This window comes from Leguminivora glycinivorella, chromosome 12, assembly GCF_023078275.1.
Source record: "Leguminivora glycinivorella isolate SPB_JAAS2020 chromosome 12, LegGlyc_1.1, whole genome shotgun sequence".
NCBI lineage: Eukaryota > Metazoa > Arthropoda > Insecta > Lepidoptera > Tortricidae > Leguminivora > Leguminivora glycinivorella.
The window spans coordinates 18,594,062-18,614,005 of record NC_062982.1 but is presented as its reverse complement, the minus strand read 5'-3'; the positions used below and the strand labels follow the sequence as shown (position 1 = coordinate 18,614,005).

Genomic DNA, 19,944 nt, shown 5'->3' with positions numbered 1-19,944 from the left:
TTATTTTATTTTTAAAGCAGCCTAATAAGGTATCTACTGATCTTAAATCAGCTTTCACGGACATAAGTTATTTATTACTAATTAGCTAGTTAATTATGTAGCTACTTACTACTTCGACTCTGTAGATATAACCTAACTAAAATAAACTAAGATATTTTTTGTCTTGTCGTTCTTGATTGAATAATGTTACAAATTTTCTGAACTTATTTTTTTTGCAAGCGATTTTAAACATCATACCTACGCACCGCTACATTAAATATCAACTAGCTACAGACTGTCGATATGTGCCGGTATGCTGATAAGTTACTTTGTGGGTGGTGGGTCACTTGATAAACTTTTAATTTATTCAAAATGCACACGCATAAAAACAAGTAAACGCATTAAACTATAGAATTACGATAATCGCGCGATCTATAACGTCGCGTATCTTTAATCGCGGGCGCAGTGGCAAAGTTCACGCTCCCACCATAACGCACAAGAGTGAGATAGAAATAGCACCACGGCGCGCGAGCGAAGGAGATAAACTACCGATAGATGTTGCGTTAGAAGCTCCGCCCACTTCTCGCTTGGCCCGCCGAATCCTCCTACAGAGGCATTCGTGCGCGTACGCCGATCCGACAACACGCGCGCGAATTGAATTTGAAAATTTTTGAATTAAATTCGTAAATTTAAAAATGCAGTTCGTAAATTTCTACGATACTTTGTATAAAATTTAAAGCTCATATTGTTTTGTTTTTGGTAAACTGTGGACTGTGTTTGCGTTTTCAGTTAGCGCACTCCTGTAAATTGGACGCCTGAATTTGTTTGTTTTCAGTGAAAGTGACTGGACTGTGACATTTGAAATCGATAGTATTTGTAATTGAGGCACCGCGGATGTGGGTCGTCTTCGAGTGATTTTAGACATTCAATTGTTTTGGAAAATTGGTGAAGTGTCTGTGGGATTTTTATGAAGGAGACCAACGGCTGCGATTAGCTTACTTTTATCTAGCGCCAAAGATTCTGTAAAGGTGAGTCATATTTTTAAGATACACACATGAAAATATCGTTTACTGGAACTTATTTAAAAAAAATCAGATTTTATTTTCAAAAAATAATTTGTGTTCAAAATGCATTTTTTTTTAATTATAATATATTCACTTAATTTAAACATCATACCTTACATCAAATTCCTAACTTGACCACTTCATCGGGAAAGTAGTATGTTTAGAGCTTCCTGTAAAAGACATCAACGGGACAGCGAACGGCACAAAAAAACGCGCATTTAATTTCAACATGTTTCATATTTAATTAAAATAATTCAATATATGACATTATTGTTGTAGTGATGCATAGATTTTGTATACTAAGAAGCAGGCAATTAGGGTTCTCAAAGGTCTGCAACGCGTAAGTGGCTCCCCTGATGGTGCTTAGGTATGTCCATGGCCGGCGATGACTGCTTCCCATCAGGTGGCTCGTCTGCTCGTTTGCTGCCTATTTCATAAAAAAAATGTTGATTACACAATCGTAAAATAACAATGTCATCATTCACAATATACCTAAATTCGCACTATTAGTATTTTTTTACATTATCCACATACTATCAATGTTGTACGAAACTACAAAGATTATAAACTGTTGATAAAAAAGTTTAACGCCATACTAAACTAACATTTTCTCCACATGATTGCTAAAAAAATCCGGTTAAAAGACGCACTTAGCACGCATTGAAGTTAATGTTTGCTCAAATCTAACATTAATCTTTCGATGTAGGTACGAAAAGTTTGCGAAATACAAAAATCAACACAACTCATATATACGCTAGATACTGAAACATATCTACCTGGCAGATTTTCCTAGATAGATAATTAAGAGATTATATGTGTGTGTAAATGCAAGAAGAAACAAATATCGCGGGTTGAAAAACCGAATATCGTGAGTGTTGTGTGTCGACAAGGTGACATCCCTAGTGCACAAAATGTTCAAGTGGGTAGTTAGGACCAGGTGCGGGTAGTTCGAAAAACTAGTACAGCTAGAAGATGTTGATGTCAACTTCAGCCAGTCTGCTCCGAGACCACGGGGACAATGCCGTCCTTGAAACGTCGGAGGTTAGTGTTTAAAACATAGTGTTTAAAACATAGTAAATACGCGATTAAGTCCCGTTTGCAATTTTAAATATATATGTGAGTGTGTTTAGTAAAACGTCCCACTTTGTCGGTTACCATTAAAGTAAAATTTACTTGTATCTTTATATGAATAAACTGACAAAGCGGCTGTATAGCAATCGACAAAGTGGGACGTTTTCCCGTGCACACTCACATATATTTTAAAGTTTACTTCACAAATAGAAATATGTATGCTAATCTCGGTGCAATGAAAAAAAATGTTCTTAATATTTAAAGTTGTAAGGATAATCCGCGTAAATTTTAAGCAAGATTACCAAAATAAGAGAATTAAATAGATCACTGAATATTTTGATCCAGATTACCGTTAATCCCTTTTTTGATAAAAGGAATTAAAAGAGGTAGCCAAGTATTAAAATCGTGAATATGTACCTCTCTACTAATCTCTCTGGATGTCGCGTGTTACTTATCCATCGGGATTCGATTAGGTATTGGGCTATTATTTATTACGAAGGTGTCCTCATATCTTATTCTGAGATAAAACTACCTAGGTATCAGAAGTTTTAGGTTTTATTTGAGACCAAAATTATTTTCAATCAGGCAGATTATTTTATGTAGCTTGAAAAATAAAAAATGTTATTTGTAAGCTTTTTGTACTTCCTTATGCAACTCTCTCTACGAATTGTATAGTTTTATAATATAGATTAAGGTACTAGTGCGATGAAACTGCGTCCTGTAACACAGGGTTTCCTAGCTCAGGACACAGGGTCGCGATTTTCTGTAAGTGTTAATTTATATAATAAACTTTTTTCATTTTTTTTTTTTCAAAATAATGTGAGTAGGTAAGCATTGTAGTACGGATAGGTATAGTTAGTTAATTATAGCTACGCGTAAGTCACATATTCTGCGACGATACCTACTCATGTCATATGATGTCATGATATAGAAGAGTAGTCAAATGATGATAAATAATACGGAAGCAATTAAGGAAAATTATTAAACAATGTCGGTAAACAAAATCAAATTAGTAGATGTCGTATAAATTAAATAATAACTTAAGAAAACAGTAAAAGAGACAAAAAAGCAATCAAACGGTAAAATATTATTAAATAGTAAATTGTTCATTAACAAGTGGTTACGTTACCTTATGCCATCGAGTAACTAGGACAATCGTACAAACATAAACCTAGCTGACCCTATCAATTGAACAATTGACCATTATGCGCATAATTGTAAAAAATCGCATAAAAATGCATTTTGCCGAGACAATGTCCCTCTGAGAACGACTCCCACGGCTGGATTGTGATAAGTTTGAATCGCAAAAAGCCGGGCTTATGTCTACACAATCACCATTGTCAAACGATACTGGTTATTTTAAGAGGCAACAGGTGTTTTGTGGTTTTATTGAGATTAGCGGTGACTTATTGTGACGAGGTACGTTCTCTTGATTATACACTAATTGATAAGAAATAAGACACTTTTAATTTATATTCAACTGTATAATATTAAAGAAACGTTTGATTTGATTTTAGGATATCCTTTTTATTGATTTTTTGATTGATTACCTTACTAAGCTAGCTAATTCAGAAATCAGTTAAATAGTTTTACTCATTTACAAATATATAATATTTTGTTTCACAAATTTCTAATATTTATACTTAAGATATAATTTAATTTAAATCAATGAATGAAACCCCTTACTTTAGTGATTATAGAGTGCATTTGTTTCAACATAATTGGACAATAGTTTGACACCTGTTTATTTTAGTGCCTTCAAGATCATCACCTACACACAAATCATGTTTTTATTCAGACAGTCAAAAAACAATGTATCTATCATGTTAAATATTTTTTACTTTAAATATACGAACTGAAAATTATTTACAAATTGAGAAGCTTCGTAAGTTTGAAAGCCAATTGAAATGTAAAAACCGTGCTAACCTACTTACGAATATTTTGATGAAATGAAACCAAACTATGAATTTCAGATTATTTTAATGTTCATAAAGATTAATCTAGACAACATAAAGAAAATGTAAGCAAGGATACAAAGGGCTTAACTTACATTTCAAGTAAATTAAGATAAATACTATTTACAAAACGCGATCATTGTAAGCCCTCGAAAGAAGTTACGTTTTCCACCGCATGATAATTTGTTACGCAAAATAAAATAAAAAAAGTACAAATCGAACCACGGAAGTCTAATCAACTACTGAACTTCCATATACATCAAGTGTTAAGTATGTACAATATGAATTGTTTTTTTTTTATGTTTAAAAAAACATCACTTTCGACACCGACAATTCTATGCCTAATATCTAGCGTGTATTTACCTTGATATCATGGCGAAAGTCACTTGTAAGTATACGAAATTAAAGCTAGGAAAATGGCCTAGTTCCAACCGCTGAACATTTCCCGCGCATCGGGACAGTAATTGTCGGCACGGGCTGCGCGCGCGCCGCCGGTAACCGACGCGGTTCCCACAATTATCGCGCGCCGGTAATCGCGCTTTTTGCATTTAATCGCTATCTATCCGACGCTCACTCATTATGAAAGGTGTCATAACTTTTGAATTAACGAGTTTAAATTCGTCAATTCATAAATTAGAATTTTGAAATTCAATAGTTCGTAATTTGAAACTAAATTTCATAGTTGATACATGTTTTAATTTAGAAATTTATTAATGATTGTTTTTAGTTAATGTTGGTAACATATATTGAAACGACGCAGTTTTGGTCTGTGAAGCAGGTAATCGCACTTTTTGCATTTAATCGCTATCTATTCGACGCTCTCTTATTATTAGTAGGTACATAATAGGTCTTTTGACAATTAACAAGTTTGAATGTATGAATTAACATTTTCGAATTCAATTTTGAAATTAAATTGTATCTAAGTTATTTATGATTAAATTCAATAATTCATAGATGAATTTAAAAATGTTTGACTATTTATTATTTTAAATTATTACTAGAACTCAACTTTGCGTGGAAAGTAAAACCTCAGAAAATATTGGGAACATTTTTTGAGATATTTTTATTTGAATAGTCATGAATTTTACGAAAAGTTATCATATTTGAGTACTATAAAAATTAGCACCCGTTATGAGTATTCGATTCTTAAAAACCCGGAATGTTATTATTTTCTTTAAATTGTACCTAAAATATACTCATCTAAAGTACTTGAAATGTAAAAACTTAATCGGATTACGCTAAACACTTCTAACCTGGTATACTTTGAGTTATGTCATATTTTCAAGCAATTAGAAATAATATCTTAAGCAGGTAACTACGTTTTCTAATAAAATAACGTGACCGACGGACCGACAGACAGACGGACACAGTCGCACCATAAGGGTCCCTTTTGTACCTTTTTTATACGGAATCTAAAAAAGTACATAGAATATAAACATATAACTTTGTAAAATCCATGCTATTGACTAGCAAACGCGTTGGTAAATGTGTTGAAACTTGAAACCCCGATAGAAATTATATAAACCTATTCTGGATTGGCAAGAGCCATCAGCTTCGCATTAGCCGTTTACCGGGGCCTTCTGTAATGACCAATTAGGGGACCAATGTCGCAACTATTGCCAGAGATGACCAAACACTTGGACGTCTTAGTTTTTATCTCAGAAAAAAAAAGTCACATAATGACAATAAACATTTTGCAAAAAGTAGGTGTAGCGAAAAATTCAACCAGATTACATAAATTGTAGGTATTATAAATAAATAAAATAAAATTTTAAAAAAGCCTTTTGTTTCTTGCAAAAAATTAAAAACAATCCAGTATTACAGTTTCTTTGATGATTCGATGATTCTTTGATTTTAATGATTCGGTTCTGTTGCAACCCCAGTTTGGGTACCTACAGGCCTCCTCCAAACGGTTCCATCTCTCTCTGTCTTGAGCCACTTGTATCCACGAAGGTCCAGCAATTTTGATGAATAAGATAGGTATTATAATAGTGACAGTTTTATCAAAAACATGTACAATGAAGAAAGAAACAGAATGATTTTATTCGAAACTACCCTAAAATAGAGTAATAAATAGGGCCGCGACATAGAACTTTTTTCGGGTCTCTTGTGTGCATGGTGTTTGAATTTTTTTTTTGTTATTTTATTTGCATTTTACCTATGCTAATGACAAAATATAACATATATCAGTACAAATATTGTTTAGTCAATGTGTAGTGAATTCAAAACAATTTCGGATTTCGCAATAGCGCGTAGTATATAATCGTATTTTTCTAAACTTCACCTGGAGGGCGATTTTTGAATCTCGCATACGGGATTTTGTTACTAAAATACCGGTTGAAAACGGTGACTTGCTTATTATTTTCAATGACAATTTTCTGAATTCGAACGCGTGAGATTCAAAAATCAGCCCGCTGTTCACAGGATATTCCACAATCATGAAAAACTATGCCTTCCTTTAAAACATACCTGCTCGTACATTTTCAAGTATTCAATGAACTGATTTATGGGTTATGCACAAAAAGTATAATAATATTGGATATTTTTCTCAATCTTTAAATTAAATTTATGTGTATAGTTTCCATTTTCAGAGGGAAACTAAATACCCTTACCGTTTTATTGATTCATTTTTACCATAAAAGAACGAGCTTTTTGTTAGAAAATTACAGCTATTGAGATCTCATGCCATTCCATACCGATCCCAGTTGTATCTCAATAAATCTATAATAATTGTGGCAATTAATACATATTTGTAACACTCGATCAAGATAATAAGGTAAAAGTGCCAAGGTAAAGCTTAAGACTTTTTGTAACGTCAATTAAAAAGCTGATCGCCTTTTAATGTATGGCTCCATTGATGTTTGGTGTTTTTGTCGAGTGTCAAGTACAGGCACGCTTCCCGTAGAACAAGTATTTGCAGCTAAAATTTATCACCACTCTTATGCTCTTATTCACAACTAGGTGCTTTAAAAATACCCATTTAGAGCATCTAATGGATCCATATAATTAACAGCCAGTTTTTAAGCTCTTTCCTGCACGAAATTAGGGCTAGAATCGCTCGTTTAGTGCTCCGTATTGACTTGTTTAGCCAACTCCTGTTAGTCTACCAGAGCGCCGTAGATGGAAATTAAAAATCATTAATTAAATAAAGCAGAGATGTAACAAAAAATGTAAGAATTAACCCGTTTTATTTCTTGCACCGCAAATGTTGTTTAAGTCTTTCAGTCGCTAATTAAATGTAAGTCTACCTCTCCTGTCTTTTATTTATTTCAAGAATTTTTATTTAATTCGGAAAACTACTCTGAAGGGCAATTCTGATAATAATTAAAGTAACGCTTATAAATATTATCTGGATTTATAAGTACCTAGTAGAATTGAGAGTTTTTTTTTTCAAGCTTAATATTAACAATAAATTGCCTTATATCTTTTAAAATCAGGCTAAATACACCGTCTTGATTTTTAAAACAAAGGTATTTAAATCATAATTTTGCTAAACATAAGTTTATTTATTGCTTTGATCCTTCATAAACTCCGCATTTCAAGATTTACAAAACAATAAAAAGTAGTTCAAAAAACTAACTTAAAAATTAGCCTCTTAATTTCTGTTTCGTTCATATTTTCCATTTATGTTTTTATAAACCGTTCTTAGTAAACTTCGAAGAAATAATATTTGTATCCCACAAAACGCGGCCAATATAACATATTCCGCTACAGCAAGGTATCACATTAGTATATAATATCCTCCCCGCGGCCCGCACCATTTCCCACGGGCGGTAATGGCATAATAGCAACTACAATTGTACTAGGATATGCGAGGGTATTTTACGGTACCACACATCGGTAAGGCACAGTCACGGCCGTAAACATGCATACGTATAAACAGTATGGAAGTGTACACACTAGCGTTTCAGGCTACATTTTCTTAAATATCTTTTGACCTTCTTTAGTGCTATTTTATAATCCTACTTGTATTTTCAATTAAATATGTAAATGTACTAATGTATTAAAACAGAATTGACATTGTTTTTTTAATGAGTATCTATCTTAGCGATTCCGTACAAAATTACACGCCGAGGTATGTCGCATTGCAGCGGCTTGCTGAAATTAGAACGGAATCGCTAGGAAAACGCCAAGAAGACGCTGATAGTGTGTATTAGACTGTAAGTAATCTACTGAAAAAAATATTTGGTAATTATTACAATTGCGCAATTGATTATTTACCTTTGTGAATCAGAAAATGAACGTCAAACGTATAATGTCGCGCCGTGGAATACATGACGTGTTTTTCAGCAACATACCTACGTTCACTTACTTGTCATTTATTAATAATAACGTGCAATGACCTTAGGTTATTTGAGTTCAAAGCCATGGAAAAGGATATCAACAACACGCATTTAATATTATAAAAACATCGCTTTTTATCAAAAAATAATTCTCGTACAAGCCTTTGTCGGTTCCTATACTTTTCTTACCATACACACAAAGCTCACCGGATTAGCAAATTGAAGTGGCAGTGGGCTGGTCACGTTAGTCGCAGGACAGACGGTCGATGAAGCCGAAAGGTTCTTGAGTAGAGACCGCGATTCGGCAAACGTGGTGTAGGACGCCCTGTGACAAGATGGAGTGAAGACATCCGCAAGTTGGCTGGTGCGGGCGGGATGAGATTAGCTGAAGATCGGGAGCAGTGGCGTGCATTGGGAGAGGCATATGTCCAGCAGTGGACGAAGATAGGCTGATAATCATGATGATGATACTTTTCTTATTTGCAACATGCAACATAAACTCATAGGAACATTTACAAATTAAATAAAAGCTTGTAATTAACTAGGCACGTAACAAGTGTTACAACATCGGTAAACTACATGTCCTTTCAATGTATCCTTACATTTCTGCAATAGGTGTGGCGTTCCTCGCCCCGAGAGTCCTCATGCTTCTAGTATACCTAACAAGAGATTTAAAGAGAGAGATTTAAATAAATAAATAAAAAACAGGTAATGTAACAGCACCAAATACTACACCGACCAACGCCGAGCGGCAAAACAAGTTTAGTAACCAAAAAACCGGCCAAGAGCGTGTCGGGCCACGCTCAGTGTAGGGTTCCGTAGTTTTCCATATTTTTCTCAAAAACCACTGAACCTATCGAGTTCAAAACAATTTTCCTAGAAAGTATTTATAAAGTTCAACTTTTGTGATTTTTTTCATATTTTTGAAACATATGGTTCAAAAGTTAGAGGGGGGGGGACGCACTTTTTTTTCCTTTAGGAGCGGTTATTTCCGAAAATATTAATATTATCAAAAAACGATCTTAGCAAACCCTTATTCATTTTTTAATACCTATCCAACAATATATCACACGTTGGGGTTGGAATGAAAAAATATCAGCCCCCACTTTACATGTAGGGGGTACCATAATAAAACATTTTTTTCCATTTTTTATTTTTGCACTTTGTTGGCGTGATTGATATACATATTGGTACCAAATTTCAGCTTTCTAGTGCTAACGGTTACTGAGATTATCCGCGGACGGACGGACGGACGGACGGACGGACGGACGGACGGACGGACGGACGGACGGACGGACGGACGGACAGACAGACATGGCGAAACTATAAGGGTTCCTAGTTGACTACGGAACCCTAAAAACCCGCTAGATGGCGCTGTCAACCTCCCATAGTATTCGTAGATCGCGGTGTTAAGATTTTTTACGATTTGGTTAGGCTCGCCGCTTGAAACTTACTATGTATCAAATCTTAGGTACAGACAATTGTTACCTATAGTCCCCTGATTCCCCTGTGTAACTACGTACTATAGCTAATTAGCGTCTCACAAAACGTGCTTCCGCTCCGACCTCCTAACTCTTGTCGGCTGTGGAACGTCTTCGTTCTGAATCATATATTTGTACTGTACGGGTTATTTTACATAATATACACCTCTCACGATACTTCGCTTTCCCTTCTCTCCCCGCACGCACCCCCGCTACAGTAATCCATAAAACTATATTTATATAGAAGATTATAGAAGAAATAAGTTATATATTTATATGTATAGAGGTCCAGCGTGTCATATTTTGTACTCACATTGCTGTTACTTACCGAGGCCGCGGGGATATAAAATAATTATTATGTTCATAATTTTTGTGTTGCCCCAATTTTGATTTCCACCTACAAAAATTGTCGCGTAAGGAAAGGACTATAGGGACGAACTAGGTATAGTCAAACAATTGGAACCCTAGGCCACTGTAGAACTATGTCATAGTGACGTTATAAATCAGATTGTAAGAAATCTCTTACTGCTTGTCATTTTGACATGGTTGTAGAGTGGCCTAGGGTTCCAATTGATTGACTGTACAATGTACATAGATATTTTGACTGAGTTCAGGCACGCTATGTAAATGCGTTTGCTTGATGTAATGAAATTTGTGAAACATTCCAACATATGTAAAGAACCACATATGAAGAAAAAGTATCCTTTTAATATGAAAAGCCACATGTAAACCTGAGCGGTCATGATCGTGACCAAATCGTACAGTTCGTGTTAAATTTATTCCTCTCTAATTAACATGATCAAGAAATCTGGTAATTAGGTTTTACAAGGATGTTACTTTGTATTATTTAAATTTTATTAAGCTTTAACCGAAAAAATCCATATCCATATCAAAATATATGTATATACGACCGGTCTGGCTCAGTCGGTAGTGACCCTGCCTGCTAAGCCGCGGTCCTGGGTTCAAATCCCGGTAAGGGCATTTATTTGTGTGATGAGCACAGATATTTGTTCCTGAGTCATGGATGTTTTCTATGTATATAAGTATGTATTTATCTAATTAAGTATGTATATCGTCGCTTAGCACCCATAGTACAAGCTTTGCTTAGTTTGGAGCTAAGTAAGTAGATCTGTGTAAAGTGAAGTGTCCCCAATATTTATTTTATTTATTTATATCCGTATTTTTTATTTATTTCGGTTTGTCGGTAAATAAAAAAATATATATATATTTTAATTTCTATGCAATTTTTTTCATAAATCAAAGCCATAAATTTATTATTTATAACAGATCTCTCGATAAACTATGTCATTTCAGCAGGCCTAGCACATGATGGCCGCGAGAGTATGTCGCCGCGAGATAGACTACCTGTCCTTATGTCATTAATACAATTAGACATAGACGTGTCATCTATCTCGCGGCGACATACTCCCGCGGCCATCATGTGCTAGGCCTACAGGGGTAATGTAATATTGTACGTTTATAACTATGGTAATATAATATTCGTATAGCCAAATCATTTGTGCACTCGTGATCTTAAAAATAAAAGATACATTTCAAATCCTTCCTCATAGCTGACAAAAAAATAAGTAAAAAGAAGTTACAAAAGAAATAATCATATGAATATAATAAATTACCGTTTTCGTTCTGTCATTTGATTAAAAGTCAGACCTGTCAGTTCATCATCAGCTGTAAACTTTAGAAATAAATTGATATGACACGTCATTTAACAATAACAATTTATATTGCTGGTGAGTATATTTTAGAGATCCGTGCTGCTTAGATAGTTACTTTTTTTTCCATTCCATTCTGTTGTCGGCGTTTTTCCACCATTTTTGGGTAGAATGCATCCAGGTCATCTCGCCATCTCCTTTTTGGTATTTTTGAAAGCGTTTAAATCGCATTTTGTTTTAAAAATATGTACTACTCACTCTTTTTATGAAAATGCCATCACATGATACTTACTAGTAAAGTTACGTTACAAGAGGTTCAATTGGGTCTATTTTAGTTTTAAGTAAACCGATTCACATAAAACGATCAATACAAATACTCAAAAATCCATTCTTAACCCCAAGTACAAAAGCAAGTGATTCTATCTTGGCCATTTTTTACCAAACACCCCAAGTAGCCCAAGCCAAACCATTAGTTAGAATACGCCGGTCAGTTACACACTATTAATTATAATTACCACCCAATCTACCTAATGGTCGTGTGAAGCGACGAGCGGTAGCGGATTTCGGACTAATCAATCTAACTAACCATCCGATTCGAACCTCTAAAATTAGATCTTCATGCGATATGGATAAGATATGTAGTATATTTGCCAAAGCTCATCGAAGGTGTCGGCGGAGTGTTAGTCTACGACGCGGATATAACACTGGTGTTGCAGGCCTCCATAGGCTACTGTGAATGGCATTATTTGATCCGTGTGCTTATTTGCCACCTACGTAGCTTAAAAACTCTGTGTCAAATGTGACGTTTTTTCTGTATCGTATTTTAATATAATATTTGACGACTATAAAAGTTCGAATCAGGCTGTACCTTCCGTAGCATGTGACTCTGGAAGGCAGAGTAGCAAACGTCTATTAATCATGAAAATAGCGGTTATTATAATTATAAGATGACACATTGTGAGACTGATAATTAGGTATTAATCTTGGTACTTAATTACCTATGTTTTTGTCAGTGATGGAAATTATTATAAAATTCTCATAACAGCTTTAATTGAGATTTAACTGATCATTTTTATATTTTAATTCAAAGATATTTAGTCATTTTGCTTGTTTACTTTCCTTAGAGGCCGCTAAGATTTCAGTTAAGGAATTATAAGCAACCAAATTCTTACAATACCACTCTGCAGTCTTGTTTACTGGAAAATTTTTACACCAAGAATTACGGTTATTAATCAAACACTGTAATCGTAAAGTTTCCAACAGTCCAATAACAATTCAGAAAAGCTAACATAAAAATAGAAAGCTTCATCGTAAATTGCAAACAATATTCCCGCTACCGCTTGATTTCCACGCCATCTATATTTCGAAGACGATACACGTTCGCATGACCCCTTGCATCACTCACATCTCTAATTACTATGCGCCAAAATTTTACTACATAATACGACCAAAAGAAAAACGCAGTACAGGTCTTGCCGCTCCATATATCCTTACTGCGTTTTTACTTTGGAGCGTAAACTTTATTCTTACCATATTACTACCGTTTCAAAAATGGAATTTAAACAAAAGAAGACTTTAGTCGCACCATAATAAGAGGATAAAAGGTTTGTTGGACTGCGATCTAAGTTGTATTCGGTTCATATGTCAAGCGTTGATATTTAATTTGTCAATGTTGCAGTTGGCAGGCGTTATAAGTATTTTTTATCGGTCGAGTGGGACGGTGAAAGATGGTCGTTCTACAATATTGGATTTTGAGTGTTGAATCGAAATCAAATTACATGAGGATGCTTTTAAACTGTTTGTAGTTACGCTGAAGAGGTTTTAAGTAGATTTCGACAGTCGTGTTTCTTTTTTGTCAATGACACGGCAAAAGAAAAGGTTTAGAACGTGGTAACGAACTGTGTTGAATAAGATATGATAACGAAGAATAGTAATAACATGTAGGTAGGTATTATTTTTGGGTATTTTTCTAAAATAACTTCTGTAATATCCACTATCCGGATTCAAAAATCTACGTATCAATAATATATCATATGCAAACATGGAGAAAATGAAATACGGGAACTATTTAGCCGTCATTGGAGAAAGAAAGAAATTATGGACAAAATAATACAACAAAGAGTTATTAATCTAAAATTCCACCACAGTAAAATACGAACTGAACATTTAATAGACAAGCTTCCTTGCCATAATTCCGCCTTTACCTGAATTAAATTCGAAAGATGCTAGATCCAGTCTATTTCTCAAGAAATAAGACTTAAGTTACAATAACAGGAGTTGACCGGACACCTCAAATAGTTTCAAGACTAAGCGCATCATTTAGAAATACAACGTATTCAATCACAGCGCGTCCACTATGCAGTTTACGCCGGAATGCACCTAAAATGTGCAATGTGCATCAACAATAACGGCACATGCATTTCTCCTTATCGGCGCCGGAGCGTCTGCATTCTTCGGGGTGTTTTAGGATGTGCGGAGTGTCTTGTCGTGTCGCAGTCGTTACGTTGTATTATTTTATAAAACGATTTTGATGTAATCTATACATTTGAAAAATTAAAGAAAAGTATCTGAAGTTGACAGTTTCACATTTTACTTAAATATTAATAGAAACCAAAGATAATGTTTTACGAGTAATCACTTTCTAATTTTAGGTACTTAATAATTTTGTTTTTTTATTTTAACACTGTTATCAATTGTATCAAAAAAAACACACAGCTACTGTAAAATCACATCTAGATTTATTTCGTACATGACAGACTGACAGTAATTAAAATTTACACATATTACAGTCACTTTTCAATATTTTAGTAACAATTTCAGCAATATTTACCAGTAGCATTGCGTACGGGTGTGAAATCGTGTCGCAACATATAAATCGCCGTCCGTAATAAGTAGCAATAAAATCTGTGACATTTGCTATTGAATTTCAATTTTACGACACAGGCGTCGCTGCGGAGCCGCATTCTACTGTCAATGCACATGACTGTCAATCTCATTGATGGTTGCAATTATTCGTGGTTCGAATGTCATTCGGCCAAATGACCTTTGGCTAGGGCTGTAAAGTGTATAATAGGCTATTGGCCAAGACAAACGGCATATGTGATGTAGGGTAACCTTAATGGGTATCGGTCTAACCAGTAGTTATTGCTGTTAAATTGCTTATTTGTTTCTTCTATTGAGCAAAGGCCACTCTCTTTTTCCTAATCTTGGTATATGGCAACATTAGGTCATTACTTCTGGAAGAATTCAAGTCAAGCCGCCATGTCCTCAAATCTGCCGTGTTTGGTCAACACTCGGTATTTGGTGCCACTCTTTCGTGTATTATGATGTACTTATGTTCCGTGAAACGTAGTGTTCGAGATGTTAGCCGTGAAACTTACTAAAGACGCCGCGCCAATTCAATCTCCTTTGTATCTAGTTCAGTTTAAAGCAAAGTATTATCAGCGTCATATTGTACGCCGCGCCGCGTCATAATGCTTACTGGAATTACTTTTGTGGTCTTTACACGCCAACATCGACATCTAAACTTCGTAGAAACAGTGATACTGAGCTCAGACTTCTCATAATTATAGCATAACATAGAAGACTACGGATAAGCCAGATGAGACCCAAGACATTACCATCCAACAAAAACCATACACCAAAGAACACGATATGCTCACAGTACTCATCAAGAGCACCGTACATTACGCTTACATCCCATTTATTTGGGGTCGGCGCAGTATGTCCTTCTCTTCCATACCTCTCCATCGCCCGTCATCTATAGACAACCTTACCATCCAAGAAAAACCATACACCAAAGAACACAGTACAATACTCATCAAGAGCACGGTACTCTACGCTTACGGCACAATCAACGGCAAGTGCACCAATTAGCGAGACAATGCGGGCGAGACGTGACGTCAGCGCCCGCGCCACTTAATTACGCGCAAGATCAAGGTCGCGGCGCGGGCGATAAGCGGTAGCGGATGTTCTACCATTTCTTCGTTTTCTTTACTTTGCTTTGATTGAAGCGGAACAATGAGCGAGTTAAACATTTGTTGGTTGAATTGGATAAAACTTCCGCTATTCATAGATTTTTACCCCTATCTCTGCATTCTCTGCTACATTACTCTAGTGGGCAAGTCACCTCATTTGACCGGAAAGATACTTGATTAAACATAAATGTGAATGGGTAATGCTTTTATCTTAAGTAATCGTAAACCAATAACATACAAAACCAATAAGTTACAATAGGTAGATGAACCCCAATACGTAAGCATAAGGAAGACGACTTTCAAAGATGAATGGTTGGCTTGTACTATCGGCTGCAAAAGTGCATGGCGAATTTATCAATGAATTCATTCACAATTTCTCCGTGCACTTTTGCAGCTGATAGTACATGTCACACGTATTGCTAAATAGTAGCGCTTAAATTTATGATTAATGACTAATTACTCTGTTACAAGTAAAACCCACGAAGAAGATTTGCATATCGGTCCTCTTATGAAACCCGCTCGTTCCCACCGCTTGTGCCACACACGTGAGAACTGGAGCAATGTTTTTACTTTTACGCGTCGTCACGGTCCGATCGTGTCGCGTGACGTCATCGGACGTGTTACGATTACTTGCTTACGCTTTTTTTTTTTCTTTTATTTGCTGACGCTGCCGGTAGATGTCGTTTGCGGGATTTGCGTATTCTGCATCACCCTATCATTCGTTTTAGGATAATATTATGAGAATTTAAATGTAAACAAACTGTGTCACTACTAGAAAAGCTCTAAATATTATTTTTTTCTATGAAAGACATCGCACTCCACCCTTTGACTATTTTTTTTTTTTTATACTACGTCGGTGGCAAACAAGTATACGGTCCGCCTGATGTAAAGCGGTCACCGTAACCTATGGACGCCTGCAACTCAAACAGTGTCACATGCGCGTTGCCACCCCATTAGAAACTTGTACACTCCCTTTTGCTGTGTTAAGTACACAGCAAAAAGGAGTGTACAAGTTCCAAGGAGGGTTCGGGTTGCCGACGACTCAAAGGACAATAGACGGAACAAGTTAGTTCCGTAAGTCCTCCCGTCATCAGCACACCGCACCCTTGTTGAGCTCTGGCAGCCTTACTCACCGGCAGGAACACAACACTATGAGTAGGGTCTAGTGCTATTTGGCTGCGCTCTTCTGTAAGGCGGAGGTACTTCCCCAGTTGGGCTCTGCTCTAGATTCGAGCGAGACGATATCCGCTGTGCTGTGCCCTACCACACAAAGCGGAATTATCATTCGCTATGCCCTACCTCCTACTCCACTAATCCGTCTTTTTGTTGTATGGTTAAGGTAGAAATACCTACTTGATTTTCCAGTTTTTTTTTTTCTATTTTTAAAGTATACTTGCACTAAATATATGACTTTATTTTGACTGCTAAAGTCAATGTCTTCGCCATGACCTTTTATTAAAACAAATGACTGTTTGCGGTAAGCTGCCTCGTTAATGAATCAAAATAAATCATTTCCTACTCATTTACTAACAAAAACAATGGCCCAAACCGCGCTTTAGAGAATTATCGACCACAGTGGGCCACTTTGTGGCTTCTGTACAAAAAGATGGTAAACAAACATAATTTTGAAGACTAGCCGAACTACTGAACCGAACTTCTTTACGGCACTTTTAAATTATTATTTATTTCTTAAATTCATGTTAAAAGAGATGGGCGGCGGGAAAATACCCGGGGTAGATATCGGGTATTTACCTGGGTATTTACCCAATCTACCCGATATTTACCTTTTCTACCCTAATGGGTGGGTATAAATAAATATTGTAATAAAATGGGTCATAAATTGAATTTAATCGTGAAAAAATGTTTTCTTGGTATTGTATAATATATTTATATTTTATTAATATAGTTCTATAAACATATATCGAAGTATTTGTATTGAATAAGGAATTTGTTAAATATCATTGACATGCTTGTGTGTTTGTTACCTCCTCCTCCTAAACGGCTGAACCGATGGGGATGAAATTTTGTGTGCTTATTATAGTTCCTCTCAAGTAACAATTTCTGGTCCTATAGTGGTCGAGGACACCAAATTAAATCACACTAAATGGTCCTATAAATAGTCTATATTGGTACTGTAGAGCCGATTTGGCGCAATTATGCAGCCATTTAGTGATATAATAGGCCTATAGCAGTATCATCCGTGACGTTTAAGGTCTATAATGGTGATGTAATGATGACTATTGTGCTAATTTGTTGACATAGAGGACACAGTAACGCTATTATAGTATCAATGTATGCTATAGTAGCATTTGAGATTCCGTTATACAGGTTATTTTGTTCTATAATAGCAGTTGCCGTCCCTTTTAATGCGAAATTTCTAAAATAATTTAATGTGTGTAATATTTAACAAAAACTGTTCTAAACGAGGAACTTAACGAAAAGTGGCGTGTGAACTTGTGAAGTTTAGTGTCAATTAACATAATTTGGATTTCGTATACTTCCATCATTACTGCAAAAAGGTATGCGATGGAAATTTTACCGTTAAAAGAATATTAGTTTAATGGAGTATTTTAAATGCGCCCTCGATTTATACATGTTTTGAATAAAATAAATAAATATAATTTAATACAATAAAATTATTGGCACCATAGTTTCTACTATGGATCCAAGAAGTAAAACATACGCTTTTATAGTTCGACTATATCACTTATCATACGCATTCACTGCCATAAGCCCGCCATCGTGGATTCAATTAGGGTTGCATGAGAATTTAACTATGATCCAGTTTAACTTATAAGTTCTTTATATAGAAAACAATACTTGTTTTCAATGTTTTACTATAGAAAGATCTTTTAAACAGTATTAATAAATGTTGTTTTCTTTTTAGTATGACAAATCTAAACTACAATTGGTCGCTATGTGTATTTTTAAAGTTAATTTCTAGAAAAACACTGTACGGAACCAGATACCGCATCTTTGGCCTGATTTCATAATTACGATGTATAAACACCATAAAGCAGCCTTTTAAGGTCAAAATTGTCATTTAAAAGTAATCGTTTTCTACTCTTATATATCTGATTTGGTTTATAAAACATATAGTAAGCTCATCTATAACGCTATTGTGTTTTAAAAGAGATACCGAAATCATTATTCAACAGGTCTGTGATATTTAAAGAGTCATTGTGGCGTATACGGCGATGAGATATAAAAGGCATTAGAAAAAGACTATAACCTTTTCAAAGCTATATAAACGTATCTGAAAACTTTATTATAAAAATAGCTCTATAATGGTATTCATATCACTACTATACAGTGTTAAATACTATAGCAGTGTTTTCCAAAGCCACTATATCCCAAAATAGTGGTATAGTTAGGTTTTAAATCTGTTAAAACACAACTACTAAAAATACTATAAGCGGCTTGTTGGTAACCTTAATAGCGCAAATTGATAGCATAACAGTGATTCCTAACACTATTATACAATAATATTGTTCTTATTTGATCCTGTTATAGACCAGGCCTATAGCGGCTCTATAAAATGGTGATATAAACGTTTAAATCACTTCCTAATAACACCTTTTAGCTGTATAACACAACAACTATAGCGGCTTGTCGGGAACCTTAATAGCGCAAATTGATTGCATAACAGTGATTTCTAACACCATTATACAGTAATATTGTTCTATAATAGTCATATTTGATCCTGTTATAGACCAGGCCTATAGCGGCTCTATAAAATGGTGATATAAACGTTTACATCACTTCCTAATAACACCTTTTAGCTGTATAACGCAACAACTATAGCGGCTTGTCGGGAACCTTAATAGCGCAAATTGATTGCATAGCAGTGATTTCTAACACTATTATACAATAATATAGACCTATAGTAGTCATATTTGATCCTGTTATAGACCAGGCCTATAGCGGCTCTACAAAATGGTGATATAAACGTTTACATCACTTCCTAATAACACCTTTTAGCGGTACAAGCTTATAGAGCTAAAAGGTGTTACTGGAGGCTTTTATACGACAGGCGGTCACGCCGAAAACCTTTATACGACATCTATAGTAGCTTTTAGCGTCGAAAACCAAAATTATAGCACTAAGATGTTACTTGCTGTTTGTTTGGTAAAGCCTACTATCTAGCCGAAGTCCAGTATCTAGCCGAAGTCACATAGAAGGCATTATTACAGTCCGAATTCAAAGCAAGTGTTAATTAAAATCACACATGGACGTGGCGCTTGTTTAGCTAAGTACAAACTAAAGTTAAATACTTATCCCATAAATAAAAATAAAAAAAAGTAACTGACCAGTCAAGTGACTTATTGCACCCTTTCAATACGGATGCACCTACCTGGCGTTTTGCAAAGCTGTGACCTCATTGGCTAATGAATTTGAATTTGTCTGTCCACCGTGTTTTAAGTTAAGTAAGTTATTTGAATACTTAGTGGGCCTAAAACATCT

At 35.2% G+C, this 19,944-nt stretch overlaps 1 protein-coding gene across 1 annotated transcript in view; it reads left to right on the top strand.

Moving 5' to 3' along the window:
- Nucleotides 1-613: 613 nt before the first annotated feature.
- LOC125231581 (knirps-related protein-like) overlaps nucleotides 614-19,944 on the top strand; it is a 124,265-nt gene continuing 104,934 nt past the window's right edge. The window contains exon 1 of the mRNA XM_048137040.1: nucleotides 614-1,007. The gene's annotated coding sequence lies outside the window, so the exon portion shown is untranslated. The remainder of the gene's footprint in view (nucleotides 1,008-19,944) is intronic.